Source organism: Mixophyes fleayi, chromosome 6 (assembly GCF_038048845.1).
Source record: "Mixophyes fleayi isolate aMixFle1 chromosome 6, aMixFle1.hap1, whole genome shotgun sequence".
Taxonomy (NCBI): domain Eukaryota; kingdom Metazoa; phylum Chordata; class Amphibia; order Anura; family Limnodynastidae; genus Mixophyes; species Mixophyes fleayi.
In genome coordinates, this window is record NC_134407.1 from 205,093,338 (window position 1) to 205,103,647 (window position 10,310).

Genomic DNA, 10,310 nt, shown 5'->3' on the forward strand with positions numbered 1-10,310 from the left:
TGATACTCTGGCACTGGTAGGAGGGCCAGAGAAGGTTTAAATACTGGAGTGCTCCAATAGAATCAGCGCTGCAGCGCTGTCATCCTCAGCGCCGGGAATCACTATAGCGTCCCGTTGCCTAGCAACGGGGCGCGCTGTCTGCAGAGGTCAGGCGGCCGAGGATCCGGAAATGACGCGTCTGGTTGCCTAGCAACCAGACGCGCGATCATACAGTCAGGCGGCCGTGCGGACGGCGCCTGACAGTATACATCTCAAATCTCATATTAAAATACTCTCCCTCCCACCCTCTTAGATCTACCTCTGACCTGCTCCTTGTCCCATCTCTGGTAACCACCTCTCACTCCCGCCTACAAGACTTCTCCCGTGCTGCTCCCCACTTATGGAATTCCCTACCAAGTCCAACCAGGCTTTCCCACAGCCTTCAAATCTTGAGACATTCTCTTTAAAAACCCATCCCTTTTTTAAAGCTTACCTTATCCCTGATGATACTATTCACACTAATACACCCTCACAGCTGCCCCAATCCCTCTGAGCCACACTCGCTCCTCTTCCACTTAGACTGTAAACTCTCTAATGAGCAGGGTCCTCCATACCCTTTGTTTTCATGTCTGCATTTATTTTGTCTATCTTGTATGTCCCTGTTTGATGTATGTCCTGTTTACCCTACTGTACAGCGCTGTGGAGCATTGTGGTGCCTTATCTACGAATAATAATATCTTTTTTACTTCTGTGCATGGTCACATAGCACTGGTTACGTTTGCCGCGTTATGTAGAGTGATTCGCATCTTGCGCTTAATGCCTTTTGCGGCTCCTTGCAACTGAAATGTGGAGTGTAAGGGCAAGTTGTAGCAAACGTGACTTATGTAGACTCACAGACATACTGTCAGGAGACGGGAGACTTGCGGGTGCTAGATTTCTGGTGTAAGCTACAAACTTATATGCGACCTTCAGCTGTTAAAGTAATAATTTAATTTCTTCAGCAAAAGAAACTTTAAGAATAAAATTATATCATTGTTTATTTACAAAAGAAAAGCTTGCGCTGTGATAATATCACTCTCATTTTCAGTCTCTGAAAACTCTGGTCTTCCACACCAGACAGTTACTTTTAGTACCAGCAAAAGTAGGTTGTACTACAATTTACAAATGTCATATTACAATTGGCTAAGAAGGTATATAGACGTATCTTGATTCTTTTGGCTCCCCTGGATTCAATGGAGACTTTGGAGAAGTTCGTGCAAGTCTTAGGGCTAGATTTACTAAGCTGCGGGTTTGAAAAAGTGGGGATGTTGCCTATAGCAACCAATCAGATTCTAGCTGTCCTTTTGTAGAAGGCACTAAATAAATGAAAGCTAGAATCTGATTGGTTGCTATAGGCAACAACCCCTACTTTTTCAAACCCGCAGCTTAGTAAATCTAGCCCTTAGTTCATCAACTCTGATTAGAAACATCTGTTCTTTGAATTAACTCCTTCATTCCTTTTCATATCCCTCTCATCAGCTCACACGCAAGGATCCATTTGACATAATAATACCACATCAAATATTAATGATATACTATGATAAGATAAAACAATGTAAATATTTTCATTTTAATAAATTGTCTTCATCCAAAATGAAAAATCTTTGACAGAGCTCAGATGCCTCCAATTCAACATACCTGTGTAAGATGTGTCTCTTTTTGAGATGTAATTTCTGTTTGCGTATTAGACAAAAATTACGTCTGTCAATGTAGGCAGCCATTGTGTGGTCTGGACTCAGTGCTCAAAGTGGGCTAGCATACAATGTTATGCCATACCGCCACTTCTCCGACTGCCTTCATTGTAAAACTATCAACCTCCATTCACGTACATTTTCCATAGCACCACTTCTAAATTTCCACTTCCACCACTGGCTGAATTAATATTAATGTGAAGACAGTCAGTCAATTCATCTTACACTTTTGAATTTATTATTTTCTTAAAGAACAGGTAAAGCCACATTTTTCAAATTAAATTATAGAGATGTGCGAAATGTTAAAAAAAGTTTTACTTTTGGCTGAGAAATTTTGCACATTCAGCCATCAGAATATGACCTAGTATTCCCATTCCGATCCCAAGCACACCACACCACACCACACAACGTCACAGAATAAATTAAACGTCTTTGCGTTTCATTTATTCTGTGTGAAATTTAAAGTTATAAATACGGTGCGGATAGCATTCTGCTGTATGACGAAGCATAAGAGGAATTCAAAGACTTAATCCCTCTGCAAAGTGGTCTGTTCAGTGATGAATCTGGATTTTATTTAGGAATGCCCCGATATTCCAAGGCTATCCCAACAGATGCAAAGTTTTGTATCCCCAAGGGTTTAGGAGCAAAAAGGCACATTTCAGAAATATTGAGTGATATCCTAAAATGTTCTGTGTTGTACAAGATGTGGCACATTAAATGATTTCCGAATTATTGGTGCATTCATTCAGGTTGGGCCAAAACACAACAGATTATAAACCCTGCCCACGTTGACAAATAGAGAAATTAAGCTAGGAAACAAGGAATCCTGCCCACTGTAAGAGCACCCGTAGTAAATCTCAAACAAAGAGAATTGAAGCGGCAATTACATCTACATGCGCGTGAACATCAAATCACATTAATTGGAGGGATTATTTTTTTGGCTTGTGTCTGGTTTAGTTAGGAATTTATTATTAATGTGGATGTAATCCTTTGTAAGAGCATTCCCAGAGAACATGTTGCCCCTTTGTCGCCTTCAACTGGGTTAACACTTTGTGGATTTTTATAGAAAGCATTATCATAATTAATGTGTAAGATTCCAAATAAAATTACTACCTCTGATGTACGTTTGAGGGTCTGAAATAGTTTAAGAATGAAGTGATCTAATAGTTTGGCAATGGGATGCTCTAAATGTCACCTCTCAGTGGGGTGACTAGATATACTCTCTTCTTGGAACAAATATTTATTTTTACTCTGTTAAGAAAGTGTCCTACAGGGACTTTAATTTCATCCAGGTCACAGGATATGCAGGTGATTATTGCTGGCAGATCACTCTTCAGATTATAGTGGAAATTGAGATAGGTAGTTGGCAAATCACAGGTTTAAATAGTGCAGATCACAGGTCACACAATATATTTGGTAATGCAGATGTGGAGTACAAAACAAGACAGAAGTAATTGGCTTACACATAAATAGTAATGTCCCGTATAAGAGTCAGAGGCTCCAGTGGACTATGAGAACAGGTTGAATCCAAGTGTAAGAGTTCCAAAAGTCAGCAAGGAACGAGAGAGGGAAACAATATGCATAAGCAGGAACAGAAGCATGTAGAAACACAGGAGCACAGGTAGCTGAAAATCAATGAATGCCCAATGCTGAGCCGCAAAGGACTCCCATATAAGGAGAAGCGATTGTGGAGAATCCAAAGCAGCAGGTGAGTGATGCGCACAGACTGAGACCACACTGAGCTCAAGAACTCGGCAGCTGGATTTCTATTGACACTGAGCAGACTCCTATATTGAATCCGGAAGCTATTTAATGTTCTTCTAGTGGCACGTCTATCTAATGCCATTGCCTATGTCTATTCTCCCCTGTTTCCACCTTAAAGTCGTAGGCAGTCATAAGTGTCATTTGCGTTCAAACATGAATTGCATGCAGTTGCGTTGGTAGGCGTAAGGTCCATTTCCAAACAGAGCTATTTCACGCAAAATACGGCACACAAATGGAATTGCGTCTGTGGATGAATCGGGCTCCTTGTCTTTTATTAATTTCTCTCCAGAAACATTTATAGTCTGCAAGGTGTTGGGCATAACTGGGTGTGTTAGGCATGACTTCGTATAATGGGTTGGGCATGGCTGTTAGCTGGGTGAGAGGAGTTTGAAAAGGGGCACAATTGAATATTTTACCGTTAGTCCTCATTTTATATAGTAAAAATGGTAAGCCTGCAATGATCCTTATGATCAAGTGCTAAAGATTGGTGGGCCTCTAGCCAAATACATAACAGGAATACTGAGAGAAAGGCACTATATAAATAAATAATAATAATTGTTGTTATTATTATTATTATTATTATTATTATTATTATTATTATGTTTAACCTTTCATAAGTTCTAAGGAAGAGCTTTTTCAAAGGACCACTTTAATCAAACACCTAATTTTTAGTGATTTTGATGGCAATTTGTGATTCGCCTAGTGTACCATAGGGAAATTGCCATGATCACCAATTTTTGAAGCCTCTCCCCAAAAATCTTCACACATCTCACAATCACAGAAATCATTGTGAAGTATAAAGCAGGGTAATCTTGTAAAGGGTAATTTGAAAAAAAATAAGTCATGAAAATCTGCAAAATAATCTCACTTGTTGCAGACAGTTGAGATTGCTTGCAATCAAATGAGGTCTCCCATTTATTTCAATGGACAATGCATTTTAAAAGCATATTGAAATGCCTTGTCCATTGAAATGAATGGAAAAATACTCTGTTAAATAAATATTCATAACATTTCATTACTTTATTGCTAGTGGCTTAGTTTTCAATGATACTGTAGATCAGTTCCTGCTCAGCAAACCTCAAGTGGGCAGCATGAAAACAATGCTTGTAGTTGGTTGAGATTTCCCATTCATTCAATTTCAATTCGTTTTCTGCGCCCATTAAAATGCATTACTTAGTTAAATGGGAAAATCGTAAATTTTTCTCGGTGGTGTTAAATAACCCAAAATCACCAATTTAAGCTAAATTAATTGTAAAGTTTGGGGAATTAATTAATGGTTTATTTAGGGTTATTATATTTAATTTTTTAAATTCAGGTGTATTGCAAGTATCAATATATTAGTAGTTATTACACTGTCAAATTGTATTTTTGAGATGTATTTGACTAGGAATTGAGAAAGATATTGTGTCTATCCTCCATCTTCTGCTCAGACCGAATGTCCTCAATTCTGAAATGGGTGAGTAGCCGATCAGAACATCAGAATGCTCACAGCAGTACAGGGTATTGCAGGAGCTGATTGTATAGTGACCTGTCCACTGGTGTGATTATGTTAGTGAGGACAGGGCTGCATGTGACAGGGGCAGTGTTGATGTGAGGAGGGGAATGGAGGGAGGCAGAAAGCCACAAACTCAGAGTTATAAAGTGGAAACAGCGGGGTCCCCCAGGAGCCCAGAGTATATCAGGAGATTAGTAATGTGTTACTGAGGACAGGACTGCATGTGACAGGGGCAGTGTTAATGTGAGGAGGGGAATGGAGGGAAGCAGAAAGCCACAGACTGAGAGTTATAAAGTAGAAGGAGCAGGTTCCCCCAGCAGCACAGAGTATATCAGGAGATTAGTAATGTGTTAGTGAGAACAGGGCTGCATGTGACAGGGGCAGTGTTGATGTGACGAGGGGAATGGAGGGAAGCAGAAAGCCACAGACTCAGAGTTATAAAGTGGAAGGAGCGGGGTCCCCCAGGAGCACAGAGTATATCAGGAGATTAGTAATGTGTTAGTGAGAACAGGGCTGCATGTGACAGGGGCAGTGTTAATGTGAGGAGGGGAATGGAGGGAAGCAGAAAGCCACAGACTCAGAGTTATAAAGTGGAAGGTGCGGGGTCCCCCAGGAGCACAGAGTATATCAGGAGATTAGAAATGTGTTAGTGAGGACAGGGCTGCATGTGACAGGTGCAGTGTCATGATGTGGAAGTAACAGGGTCCTCCAACAGCACCGTGTAGTGGTGTGAGACTCCTGCCAATAAGATTCTGGTGTTAAGTGCAGCTCTGTATTAAACGCTCTTCATCCAGTCACCTTGTTAGTAGTTTCTGATTTCTTGAATGTTTTGCTTATTCAAGGTTACTTATCTTTCTATTGTATTAAACTGTGTGTATTCATCAGTTCATGTTTTTATTTCCATATTAAAGTCTTTTTGTAAAACTGTGTGATGGATTACATATTAAATGTCTTTTCTTAAATGTTTAGAATATTATTTCCACAGCTTATTATCATTATGAGGTAGAACGGAGGCCAACATTTTATTTGAGAAATGGATGATAACAGAAAACACTAGCTTGATCTAAGCTGCATAGCAAATGAAAGTACAATCTTACATTTTATCAATGTATGGAAACTTTTACATATAACACATATTTCTGAATGATAAAGGGGTTTCCACCTTTGTGCAACTTTATTGCTTTGAAAATTACCTCTGGCATCTTTTACAAAATGCATTGCTTTTTTATAGCTTCTTTCTGGCCTTTTCACCAAGACCTATATATCACCTCGGCAGAGTTTTTATTTTTTTTTATTTTTAATTGACATTGAACACAATGCAAAACTGTCCTGTATGAAGTTGTAATATCAAGGGGGAACAAATTTAAAAATTTCACTTAGATGATGTTAATGTCTTGGTGAAAAACACAGAAATAACCATACAAAAATAAACGGCGTAGTTAGTAAAGTTTGCAATTGGACATATACAATTTTTTCTTTTTATTAAAGTTGTCTGTAGGTGTAATCCACATTAAATGGAGACTTTTTAATCTTTGAGAAATGTGAAATTAATGTTAGATTAACACTTGTTACTTATATTACATTATTATTATTTATATTATCATAGTTCATATATATTTCCAAACGCATTACGCAGTGCTGTGCAGATAATATATAGTCATTCACATTATTCTCTGCCGCAGTGGAGCTTACAGTCTAATTTCCTAACGCACTCGTACAAAAACTTGGGTCCATTTTCTCCATATTTTACTAACGAATGACCATTAAAGCACTGAAAATATAATATCAGAGCTGTTGCAATTATTTCCAGTGAATGGGGTGTTTTCATAGGCTAGTATCCACATTTGGATTATATTTGATTGATCTAAACAGCGAGAATTCTCAGTAAGAGGTTCCTTCTGGCTCCTACTAATTGCACCATCCTACAACTTGTCATCCCATTAGACAGAACAGATGTAATTCCCCACTACCCAAGTGATTAAACCCATTTCTCAACCTGTATCTGTGAGCCTGACCTTCCACAGTGCTGCTGCTGATTATGCTGTCTGATAAGGGTCCCTCTCCAATCTGGGGGGGAAATTAGCAACATGGAAATGTAATAACTTGCCATTATGCAAATGTGATTTGATCAGATGAAGCGAGGAGGCACTTTCATTAAGTTTATGACTTTAAGACAGACTCTTGCCAGCAAAGTGTCATTGGAATGGGAGTTGCTGTAGAAACAGATGTTTGCATCTTTAAAATAATCATTTCCACAACAGATCTACCCGTCGGAGAGTCGAGAAATGTAATTTGTTTGTATTTAATGCCCAAAATGAATGAGATTTACAGTGTTATGTTAAATATTTGCTTCTGTTGCTAAAGAGGTAGATGATCATTAGGAATAAATGAATTAATTTGTAAAGAAAGCAAAAACGAACTGTCAGCTTTAAAGAAACCGTACAGTATATAATTTATGAATCTGAGATAGATATATATATATATATATATATATATATATATATATATATATATATATATGTAGTAGGAAATTGCATGGACCCTTTCTATGTTGGACAATTTAAGTAAATCCCATGGCCTGACTCATTAAGGAAAGTAAGCCCATATCCGTGTTTAATCTTGCATAAAATCGTTGTGCGCATGCACGAAAAGGAGACTTGCGTTAATGACCAGGACTGCATGCATTTCATATTCACATGCGAACGATACTTCTGACTGCTTGCAATTTGGAGGGCGGAACGAGGGAGGGAAGGGGCGAACTAACGTAGGTAATGTACAGTAAGGGTATGCAGGGGTCGAGTGCACGCACAAGCGGGCGATTCAAACTCTGGGCATCTCTCAGGTACATGTTTTTTATCTGTATCGCTTTCTCCAGGTACAGAGCAGGTGTAAGTGCCGATTGATAGTGATGATGGATGTGTATGCATGCTACAACATGTGTTTGAAACTAAGACAAATGGTAAAAATTAGAGATGCTGGGGCTCGGTTTTCTGAAAACCGAGCCCACCCGAACTTAGGGGATCCGAGTAGGCTAGCTAGCCGGCTCCGTACTTTCACACGTCCTCGGATCTGAATCAAGGCAAACCGTCATTGTTGCGTTGTCGGATCTCACGGGTTTTGGATTCCATAAGTACCTCCCTCCCCAGGAGATCCAGCGCCATTGCTCACACAGAAACAGGTAGCAGTGATCTTGTCACTCTCCATTCTCCAGTGAGATTGCTCAGTACCATTGCTCACACAGAAACGGGTAGCAGTGATCTTGTCACTCTCCATTCTCCAGTGACATTGCTCAGTACCACTGCACACACAGAAACAGGAGGTGTAGCAATGTTGTTGTCACTTGACAAAAATTGACTGGAAATGATTGGAAATTAATGTTATTGAGGTTAATAATAATGAAGGGATAAAAACAGCCAAGTTATGTGATTGTAGGAAAAAAATAGGGATTTTAGAAAAAAAATCAGGATCCAAAACCAAAGCCAAAAGCAAAACACGAGAGAGCGGTTTTGCCAAAAGCAAAACACGAAGTTAATCCAGATCCAAATCCAAAAGCAAAACACGGAGGTCAGTGAACATATCTAGTAAAAATGCATTTTATGTACACTTGCCATTAAGAACATCCTGATCTATGTATTTCATGGTAATAGAAATGAAAACAACAGTTTTTAAAAATGTATTTCTACTAATGATTATAGTAGCAACAGGTGTACTTAATAATTTTTTTTCATGCATTCTGATAGGACTTTATATTGCACATTCGTTCTATCTGTCTGCATACAGCAAGTAACGTAGAGCCACAGCGTATACGTATTTATGTATTCAAACGGAAACGTTTCTTCAGATCCACTTGTACTTGAATACGGACGGACGTGCGTGCAAATTGCATGCAGTTTTCCTAAATGCAAGCTGCGTTCTGATCGTGTTCCTTAATGAATCAGGCCCGCATTGTGCGAGTGCATGCACACACACTGCCCTATTCAGAAGTGACGCATACTTGCCAACTCTCCCGGAATGTCCGGGCGACTCCCAAAATCCAGGTCGGATCTCCCCGACTCCCAGGAGAGCAGACAATTCTTCCGCATCCGGCAAATACATGGCCAAAATAATGCGATTTGCGGTGAATCGCGTAATTTTGGCCCTGCGGGGGGCGGGACCAAAATGAAGTGATTGACTGCGTCCCGCCCCCTGTCCGGGATCTCCCGGACTTCAGTGCCTAAAAGTAGGCAAGTATGAAGTGACATCACCCCCCCCTCTGCTTCTTACCCAGGCAGACAGGAGGTGGGGACGGCATCCTCGGCTTCACAGACTGGGAGTCTGGCACGTTGCTGTGACATCATCAAGAGCCCCACCCAGCCCCACTTACATGGCAGAGCACATGTAAGTAGCTGCTGCTTGCTTATCCTACATGCATACTTGCCTACTTTTGAAGGCAGCTGTATGGGAGAGGGGTCCATCGAGGGGGCGTGGCCACATGTGGTGCGCCGTTAAGCTCCGCCCCTGTTAATCTTTTTTTAGCCAATCGTAGTAGTGGGCAGGCCAGGATGGTTCGTTTAGCCCCGCTCTCACCATCTTCAACAACGGCGACAGCTGGAACCAGGATTTTTGCCTGCTCTCTCGGGAGTCCGGGAGATCTCCCAAAAATTCGGGAGTCTCCTGGACATTCTGGGAGAGTGGGCAACCATGCCTACATGTCAGCGGCCAGAGCTCCGTGTGGGGGCACCAAAGGGGCATTAAAATCACTGGACGAGTGACACTATGGACCTGGCAAGCTCTGGATCCGAGCTGTTCTATGTCAACTATATCAAGTTCCATCAAGGTACTAAATATGAACTATAAATATTTATATTTTACAAGACGTCTTTATGTAAGACAACAACTGGTATTTTAGGTGTAGATACTGTTTTAACAGTAATGTAGAAACACTCGCTCCGATATGCTGTTCCGTCCATCTTACATGCCCTTTCCTGTCATTTGTCTTATATTTCCATTTTTATTGTGCTTACTTTGTGGACAGCATTATTTTAAAATAGAAAGGTGGCTGAACAGAGAAATTCAGATACGCTCTCTTTGGGGGACAGTGGAAAAAAGACAAGAATGTAATGCTTCAACTTACACCAGGTTAAAGCCCATCAAATATGTATTCATCAAGGACCGGATCTGAACATATGTCTGTTGATGAATAAGGGGTTAGGTCCGCTTTACTGTAACATACAAGACACGGCAGGATACATCCAATACATATGTGGAATATAAAGTCACAAAAGATAGCTCAGAAGAAAATGATTCAATTAATGTCACCTGCTAACAATATAGTCATTAATGATAATACAGTAAAAAAAATA